Genomic DNA, 10,720 nt, shown 5'->3' on the forward strand with positions numbered 1-10,720 from the left:
TTGATGTTAGTAATCTCCCCTTAGACTCTTGCCTAAGCCTATATGTATGAATATGATTTTCCCATATGATATTGAGCCCAAACAAGGTCCACTTTAGTGATTTTTTGGGTCAAAATTTGGTCATGTTTATTTGTTGTGGGTTCATTAGTTGGATATTATCTTCCTTGGCTTAGATCAACCTTGCCATATGTGCTTGATTTGGTCCACCTTGGTTAGTTAAAGATATCAATTCCCACTGTCCAAATCATTGTTGTGGGTGCATAAAAGGTTTGGTGAGGTCAATATTATCTTCCTATTTCCCATTTCAAACATCACACGCCATCCACTAGTTGTATTATTGAACCATGTATGTCGTAGAGACCAAAAAGCTTAAAATCAACAAAAAGAGCATGGATTTATTTGAGATCAATATATTTCTTAGTTTTACTTATGGATGAGTAATTAACCCTCCATATTTTCCTCGATGTTTATTTGCCACACTTTGTATGCCCATGTGGATTTACTTTGTTTATAAGTAGCCCTTTTTCGTTAGTTTAAGGTCATGAAAGAGTTTCAACCTTTTGTTCTCAAATCTAACAACAAATCAACGAGATTTTAACTAAGATCAAAATGACCCTTTACTCAAGCACCTAGATTACCTGAATTTACAATGTTCATCAAATCCCTTGTAGTGATAACTTGCCATCAGTATTGTGCTTACCCCTTTGCTTGGATTCTTCTTATTTCACCTATTGTTATAGCTTGGATCTAAGGTTCTCCCTTGTGGTTCTCTTGAATCTTATCATTCCCCCTTTCAAAGAGGTTTATCAATGTAATATTGTAAGGAGAGTGCCTCACTATTAAAGGTCAACTTTATCTACCAATTGGTGGCATTGTTTCTTACACTTACTTGGTAGATTAGGTGTTATTTATGTAGATATTGCATTTTTGTGGAACTATTTTAAGGAACAAGCAAGTAGATTAGTGTTGGATGACTTCGTGAATTCAACTTCTTCATCAACCTTTCTCTTCTATTCAAAAGTATGCATTCATCTTCCCATTTTTCTTTCGATATTTTATTTATTTCTAACTTTCAAAATTAATTTTCTTTTTTATACATTAAAAATCATATCCAACCGAAAAACTCTTAAAACTTAATTAAAGCATATTCTAAAATCAATCAAAATAATAAACAAATATTAATTCATATTTCAATAAGTAACCCAAAAAAAACATTCTTCATTTTACCTTACCTTTCCTGTACATTGCCTTTGATTTTCCTCTTACTTACTAATTCATATTTTAATAACTAAAAAACAAACAAACAAAAACTTTCATTCTTCATTTTACCTTTCCCTTTTAAGTGTAAATTGCCTTTGACTTTCCTCTCTTCTTCTTTTATTTTTATATAATAGACCATGCTTCACTCTAATCATTTCCCTATATAAATTTAATTAAAAAACAGAAAGGACAAACCGGAGATAGATAAAGCAATTAAAAATGCATTGCAAAACACCATGTAAAACCTTGGGTTAGAGGTATTATGCCTTACAACTATCAAGATATTAGGCCCTACAACCAAGATTATCATAAATTAAAATATAAGATAGTACTCATTCAGTAACAATCATAATAAATTACTCAATCAAATGGAGTGTTAAGAGTGTCTTTAGCAACAAAACTTAATTAATTATTCCAAATGGAGAACTTGAAAAAATTGTGTACACGAAGCAATTCATGAGTTAGAAAGCCAAGGAAAAGAACATCATGGACCACTTGCTTAAACCTTGAAAGGAATCTCTTAGACCTTTGTGGAGATGCAGAGGACAATATAATAATATCATGTTATTTGGTGGGATGTCCTCATCATTGAAAAACGTGTGAAAGGGACAGTGCAACAATTATTGTATGTAAATGACCCTAAAAGACTTGTAAAGGCAGGCCAAAGCACTGATGTAAATCTCCAAAAGACGTTTATTATTAATAAATTTGGGTATAGTCCATGAATTACCTTGGGAATCACTTCTAAAGGTGAATAAACAAGCAAGTTCAAAGTTAGTGATATTGTAAAATCAATTAATTGACAAGTTGATAGGCTTGACCAAGAAGACCTAACCCCATTTATTCCATTGCCATAATGGTAAGTTTTGTCTTCATTGAAGAAGACATGAGAATGCTACATGAAGGAATCCTAAAATATTTCAGGAAGAATCCTAAAATATCTCAGGGGAACAATTCACTATGCTAGTTGTAAAATAGCTAGTCAATATCTTTAAAATATCTCAGGAAGATTCCTAAAATATCTCAGGGTAACAATTCACTATGCTGGTTGTAAAATATCTGGTCAATATTTTTAAATTTAAATAAATCATGTATTTTATAAATAAATAAATAATTCATAATAATTGATTTGTTTTTAAATTATAAATTTGATGAATATCATTTATTCATTTATTTTCACTAAAATATAATTTATTCATTTATTTTCACTAAAATATAATTTTGATATATAATTAATTGCTTTATTTTAAATTTAATATAAATATATTTTTATTAAAATATTACATATAGAAGAAACTCATTTTATATAAATTTATTTTTTGAATAATTAAGAAGTTTTGCAAATGAATCCATAACAAGTTGAAAGCAACATAGTCCAAATTAAAAAGAAAAGCAAAGGAAGGCTTAACTCATTTGGAAAAGAAGATTTAACTCATTTGCCTTAGCTAGTTAAGGCAACAACTAAATGGTGCTAAGATTATTAGGCGAACATGTAAATGGTGATAAGATCATTATGCTAATATGATTAGGATAACCATATAAATGGTGTTAAGAAAAAAAAATAGTATTTTTGTTGTTTTTTATTTTGTGTAAATTTAATTGTTATTTGCCTTAGCAACTAAATGGTGCTAAGATTATTAGGCAAACATGTAAATGGTGGTAAGATCATTATGCTAAGATGATTAGGATAACCAAGTAAATGGTGTTAAGATTAAAAAAAAAATAGCATTTTTGTTGTTTTTTATTTTGTGTAATTTAATTGTTATTTGCCTTAGCTAAGGCAACAACTAAATGGTGCTAAGATTATTAGGCAAACATGTAAATGGTGGTAAGATCATTATGCTAAGATGATTAAGATAACCAAGTAAATGGTGTTAAGATTAAAAAAAAAAACAATAGTATTTTGTTGTTTTTTATTTTGTGTAATTTAATTGTTATTCAAAATTGAAATAGTCATAGTTTGAAAAGGGGGTTTATTCTATCAAATTTGAGAAATATTTTCACTTTTTTGAAAAAAAAAACAATTACATCCAGTTTAAATCTATCTTAACTCCAGATCTAAAAATTCAATTACAACCAACTTAGATTTGTGGTAAGATCATTATGCTAAGATGATTAGGATAACCAAATAAATGGCATTAAGATGAAAAAAATAATGGTATTTTTGTCGCTTTTTTTATTTTGTGTAATTTAATTGTTATTCAAAATTGAAATAGTCATAGTTTGAAAAGGGGATCTATTCTATTAAAACTATCAAATTTTAGAAATATCTTCACTTCTTTGAAAAAAATCAATTACAACCTACTTAGATCTATCTTAACTCTGGATCTAAAAATTCAATTACGACCAACTTAGATCTATCTTAACTCTGGAGCACAACCTACTTAGATTTATCTTAACTCCGGATCTAAAAATTCAATTACAACCAACTTAGATCTATCTTAACTCTGGAGCTACCAAATACTCATAGGGATCAAATAATTTAATGAGATGCAAAACTCTTTTAGAGTGAAAAAAGATTTCATACCTCCTCAGTGCTTAGTAGTCCCTCACTTAAGATGGATCTAGGTTGGTTTAATCCTCCCTTTAAATAGATTATATTCCTGATAAATACCATGGGTGAATACCATGAAGTTATTTCATTTTATTTTTATTATGTTTATTTTGACTCAGTAAAAATGTTTTCATGTTGTTAATTTTATTTTTTACATTATTTAGATTTTAATGTTTATGTAATTTACCCAAGTCAAAAAGTTTATATTTTCATATTATTAATTTTACATTTTTATTATTTACATTTTAACTTTAATGTAATTTGACCAAATTAAAATGTTTACAAAACAAGACAATACATCATCTCTTCTATATTTTTTAAATTTTTTATTTAATTAAAATTATTTCAATAACACATTCTACAATGCTAAAAAAAATAACTTCACACATCATATTTCATTATAATTATAAAAAAACACAACAACAACAAATAAACATGATCCTCTCTAACTAATCAACTAATACATTATAAAAATCCGATTATAATATTTTAAAAACTATTTATTAGTTAAAATACATTTAATAAAAATAAAAAATTTACTTAAAAAACTGCTCTCATTAAATTTAAAACAAAACTCTGACATCGTATAAATTTAATAGAAAACATTTAAAATAAATAAATAAACTAAAATTAAATTAAATTACACCAAATAATAATAATAATAATAATAATTACCAAATAGAGTACCTCATACAACCACAGAAAACTTACCCTTAACCTGGCCAATATCCCAACCAAAATCTACTATTTGAAGTCACCATCTAAATATGCTCTGAACTGATCTAATGCTAACCAATCGAAAAATAAATCTTTAAAAAAACACAAAAACAGGAAAGGGGACTTCAAAATTGCAACTAACAATACCAAAATAAAAACAATGTTCCAATGAAAATATCTCTTACTATAACAGTAATAACATTGTTACTGATATACAGTGATATGAGGTTTAACTGTGAGTTTTGGGTGAAACCCACGAGATGAGGGTTCAAATCTCATTGAGTATATATATGACCTGTTGTGTCTTGGCTAGAAGAGTAGGCGAGGGTTCAAATCTCATTGAGTATATATATGACCTGTTGTGTCTTGGCTAGAAGAGTAGGCGACCCCATAGAGGACGTCTCGACTCTTGTTGAGGCATAAGTTTCCTACTATTGTGCAGCTTGCAGTTTGTTGCACGTAGCCTAGGTTTATAGTGGCAGCGAGTGAGATTTGATCCTGGGTCTGTTCAGAATAACTCTCACCAGTTACCGATTATCATTCAAGAAAAAGAAAAAAATAGCAATGTCACTAATGCCCTAGAGTATGTTCTGAACCATGAAAATATTTCATACTATAATGCTAATAACAATGTCACTAATGGGCCTGGAGTATGTTCTGAAACTGTCTGCTTTTGTTTGGTGAAGAGCTTGTTTTCCTCAGACTTAAGAAAACAGGGTAACTGTCCAAAACACAGAGACATGTGGCAGGAGTGAAAGTCTGCCCCCTTACAGACCACTAGCGAGTTGGTTTATGTTATGACATTGTCTGCTTCTGTTTGGTTAAGAGCTTGTTTTCCTTGGACTCAAGAAAATAGGTTAACGGTCCAAAACACAGTGGCATGTGGCAAGAGTGAAAGTCTGCCCCCTTACAGACCACCAGCAAGTTGGTCCAAAACACAGAGACAATGAAAATATTTCATACTATAATGGTAATAACAATGTCACTAATGGGCCTGGAGTATGTTCTGAAACTGTCTGCTTCTGTTTCTGTTTGGTTAAGAGCTTATTTTCTTCGGACTTAAGAAAACACAAAGGCATGTGGCAGGAGTGAAACTCTGCCTCCTTACAGACCACCGGCGAGTTGGTTTATGTTCTGACAGTGTCTGCTTCTGTTTGGTTAAGAGCTTGTTTTCCGCGGGCTTAAGAAAACAGGTTAATGGTCCAAAACAAAGAGGCATGTGTCAAGGGTGAAAGTCTGCCCCCTTACAAACCACCATTGAGTTGATCTAAAACACAAAGGCATATGGCAGGCATGAAAGTCTGCCCCCTTACAGACCACCAGCAAATTATTTGAGGTGGTGTGGTTGGGTTATTCAAGATGACGTGGTTTTGTGATGAGTCAGCCTGCATTCGCTGATAACAGCCAGAGATGGCTGTCCTCACTGCCAGTTTGACAGCTGAATTGTGATAGGTTTTCCCACCCTTAAAAAAACAACAATGTCACATATGGCTATCCTCACTGCTGGTTTGACAACTGAATTGTGATAGTTTTTCCCACCCTTAAAAAAACAATAATGTTACTGAAGTACAAAGTGGGTGCCATGTCTCATAGAAAAAACTACATTTTTTTCTTTTAGCGAACCGAATAATTTTTCTCATTTAAATTCAATCAAAATTTATTTTAATATTAAATAAAATAATTAATTTTAATATTAAATAAAAAATGTCCATTAATATCAATGTAGTTCAAAAATAGTGTTGTTGCACCCATGGTTACACAGCAGTACTGGGGTGTTCATGAATCTCTGTTGCACTATTAGCTCTGTGCTTGATATGTATATATGCACATGTGATGATGAATGCTCTTGTTAAGAGCAGTTTGTAATATATTTTACACTTCATTCTATAACCAATTAAAACACATTACAACACCTCCTTTCCTAGTTAGAATGTGTAGATCTGTCGTTCTTGAAAATTGTTGTACATATATTACTATCTTCCAAATCGAGCGAAAATAGATATACAGAAGCAGACTCACTAAGATTCAGTACCTACTAAATACAGACAGTTTGAACAACATTTCTGGTAAATTTTTACAGAACAGTTAGTAACAACAACCCGCCCATTTTTCCAGTGTTCTGAGCTTGAGAGACTTCTTTAGCACTTCAAAGCCCCCTCCTGAGCTTGAGGGGCTTCTTTAATATGCAATAGATGGAATCATTTCAGCCAAAAACTAGTAAGGCTGCAAAGCTAAGAATTGGTTGGGTTGGTGATGCCATTCTGCTTTAACTAAGGCACCAGCTGTCCCCACATGACCCATTAAAATTAGAAAAACAGAAAAGAAAAAAAGTAAATATTTCTACCATTGGCCTCTGGGGGCTTGCTGCTGTTGCTGACCACTGCTATTTCCACCACTGCTATTCGGGGCGGTCATATTGTAAGCCCCCATAATGTGGCCGTGGTGGCCATAGACCATTCCACCTGGCGGTTGCCCATAGGCAGCCTGCTGCATATGTGGCAGAGACTGCGACTGTACCCTATTATAACCGCTGGGGTTCAAACCACTGTAAGCATTAGCATTAGGGTTTTCAATTGAGGAGCCATTAATGGCGTTGTTACCTTCCTTGGAAGGAGTCGGGTCTCCTTGTTTGGCCATAGAGACCTTCTCGCCCTCCATTTCTCTGTACTTGTGGAGATAGATCTTGAGGGGCTCAACATAGTCCTCAAACCCTAGGGTTGTCATCGCCCACAGCAGATCGTCGCCGTTGATCGTCTTTCTCTTTTCCCGCTGGCACTTGTCGGAGGCCTCGCCGGTGATGAAACTGATAAACTCAGAGACGCACTCCTGCACAGTTTCTTTGGCGTCCTTCGAAACCTTGCCATTGGCGGGCAGGGCCTTCTTCATTATGCGCCCCACGTTGGCTATGGGCAGGAACCGATCCTGCTCTTTCACAGAGAAATCGCTGCCGCCCATGTGACCGCCGCCGGATTCGTTCTCCGACCGGGGGCTGCTATCCGGGCTGCCATAGTTCTCTGCCATTCAAAGACAAAGGGGGATAGGGATTTTTAGGGTTTTCAGGCCTTCGAATCGCTGTAACCTCCGATGGACTGAACCGTTTTCAGATCTGAGAACGTATTCTGGGACCCAATTAAGGGAATTACTGAAAACAATACTTCCCACAGTCCGCCGCAATGTGTATGGTGCTCGAATGGCCTCGGCCAGGAATCATTCCCCGCCTCCCTGCAAAATCTATCCGTAAAAACTTTCGCACCTTATCTAAATCCAACGGCGCCGAAGGTGCGCTGCCAGAACTGCATTGGCCGTGGGGCGTATTAATAATCCGGGCTTTAGCACTGGTCAGACTATTAAAAGAAAGGCTTGAGCTTTTATTATTTCGGACAGATGGTTCGATCTGGGCCGTCCGATTGGACACGTTGAGGAGTTTCGATCGTCAGATTATTCAAAAGTGGGCTGCATCCCCACCGCTTGATGATATTGTGTTTGCTTCCTAGCCACGCAGAACCGCTGACACGTATCTTTTTAAGTGGTGGCCTCGCAACTGACACATGGCATGCATCTAGATCTGTGCCATGGGTGGGACTTTCTGTAGCGTTGGATCTATCACGAGATGGGGACTTGGAAAAGTGGGTGGGAGCACTCTCAAAGTGAAAGAAAATTGTTTGGTGGGCTCTCGTGAAATTAATTATTTGATGGTTGAAATTTGAGGGGCTTGGGGTGGAGTTGGAGGCGTTGGTGGGGTGCATTTCCTTCATTAAGTTTTTTGCTTTGTGGTTGGTTGGTTGCATTTGTCAACACCGACCATGACCTCTTATCCCTATTCACAAGCACTTTGCAAAAAATTATCTACAATGACTCATATCCTCTCCACAAAGATTGACACAGAAGTATTCACATGTATATAAGATTGATTCATATCCTCTTCACATGGGTTGACAATGAAGTATCCACATGTATATTGGATTGATGGATATTTCTTAATCGCTCAGTGTCTTTTTTTAAGATGATAATCTTACACACAAAGTCTCGAAAGTGACAAGCTCTAAATTAAGCATTGAAATGTTCCCTTGCAATCCTTGGGTTTGGTATTCAATTCTCCTTGTTTGTGATGATTGCTTAATGGAATCTCATATTAATAAGCTCAAAACTAAACTTTGGTTTTTATATTAAAAATCTCAGCCCACGGGGTTTTGAATTGACGATGAATGGGTGCACTGTTAAGGCACTCCTTGCAATAGGTCGCTGGTTCAAATCCCTCGTGGGTGCTTACCTACCAAAAAAAAAAAAAATCTCAAAGTTAAGCAATGGAGTGCAAAAACGCATTTGATTGTCATTGTCTTCTCCTTGGACTAATAATCCATTCAAGCATCTATAGCAATAAACTTCAAACTAAGCATTGGAGCACTCATTGTTATAAACTTTAGTTTTGATACTATGTGTCTCCTCTCTAGAATGATAGTCCATTGAGTCTCCATAGCGACAAGATCCAACTAAGCGTGGGAGTACTCACACCGACAATACATATGGTTGATTCTCAGTTTCTCCTCTCTCAAATGATAGTTTATCGAGTCCTAAGAGTGATAAGCTCGATACTCAGAGTTGGAGTGCTCATTGTTGCAAGACCTAGGTTTAGTACTTGATCTCTCCTCTTTAGGATTATACTATAGCAGTTTCTAAATTTGCAAGCTCCAAACTCCAAATTAAGCATTGGAGTGCTTACCATTATGAGACCTAGGTTTTGTACTTTGCCTCTCGTGTTTGGTTTGATAGTCTAGTCAAGTTTTCAAAGAAACAAGCTCCAAATGAAACATTGGAGTACTAAGTGTTACAAGATTTAAGGTAAATACTTAGTCTCTCCTTGGGTTGTTAGTCTATTAGAGTCCTGTTGAGGGCCCCAAAATCGGTTCAACAACAAGGGGGATACCCACCTTGTCCGGAACCTGGTTGGCGGCTCCTTGCCCGTTTGGTGTAGCGGGTCCGACTGGGGATGATGGGACCAGCTTCCCAATTTAAAGGATGTGTGTGTGTGTGTAGATTTTGATGATGCTAATCTAGAGGTAATTTCAAGCTAATCTAATTCTAAACTCTAAACTGACTCTATGCTACTGTAATCTAACAAAAACAACACATCTAATCTATACTAACCTGGGGTAGGATTCTTTCATCATGCGATCTAAAAAGATTTCATACAATAACTGGTAATAAAGATCATTCAGCTATCATAAGAATATAAATCAATTAAGATAAACCATTCTGCATAAGAAGTTAGGCAAAACAGTTGTGAACAACATATCGCATGATAAGTTATTCATATGTTAAGCACAAACAAATGATTCCACCGTACAAAAGTGCCAAACGGTAACCCAGACATTCATACATCAACATATAAACAAACCAGTTGTATATCACTCTAAGAATATGAGCAGAAATTAATCAAGAGATAAAAGTACCATTTATGACTGATTTTACTCACAAACTTGGAGCAATAACGATTTATCTCTACTTACTTCTAACATCTACTAAGAGTACAGAAGTGCAACATAAGTAGCAGACATTAAAATGCAAACATAAATAAATCTTGATCCATCCATTCATCAAAAACCACCTCTAAGGGTGCAAAAGTGCATGTTCTGAGGACAAGTTTTTTGACAAATTTCCGGACCCTTCTCCAAATGCCATGAGAAGGGTTAAATACTACTAACTAACTAATCTTAATTACACAAATTTAGGGAACGGCTTCAAATGACCGCCCTTTTACTAAAACAAATTTATTTCTAAAAATTGAATCTAATTTCTAACCGTTTCTGTATCTGCTCCTTAGTGCTGTAAGCAATGCGAAGTTCGCCTGGAAAGAGTCGGTTGGTTGTATTTTCCTTTTGCTCGAGCGATAAAAGTAGAAATAACAAAAGTTGGCACCTCTTTCTGACAAACTAGAAGATATTTTTGAAAATCTTCCTCTGACTGGGTGTATTTGCTGTGTGTATACTTAGTATAACCCAGATTTCTTTCAAACTGATTGTGTTGTTGCTATTTCGGTTTCCGACCATGCGAATGACTCAATGAGTTAGGGATTTTGTTGCCTGAACAATCTTACGTATTGAAAATTGCTTCCGTTCTTTGTTCCAGGCTTTTCTGAAGCATCCTCCCTCTTTAGCGTTTTTCTTTTTTGCTTTATCCAATCTGAGCTTC

The 10,720-nt window shown here is 34.9% G+C and overlaps 1 pseudogene; it reads right to left on the bottom strand.

The window, feature by feature from the left end:
- Window positions 1–6,477: 6,477 nt before the first annotated feature.
- Window positions 6,478–7,854, bottom strand: LOC149186796 (nuclear transcription factor Y subunit B-3 pseudogene; annotated as a pseudogene).
- Window positions 7,855–10,720: the final 2,866 nt, after the last annotated feature.

The sequence above is a fragment of the Pinus tabuliformis genome, chromosome 3_1 (assembly GCF_031772625.1).
Source record: "Pinus tabuliformis cultivar Carrire ecotype Pingquan chromosome 3_1, CPIR1, whole genome shotgun sequence".
NCBI classification, from domain to species: Eukaryota; Viridiplantae; Streptophyta; class Pinopsida; order Pinales; family Pinaceae; genus Pinus; species Pinus tabuliformis.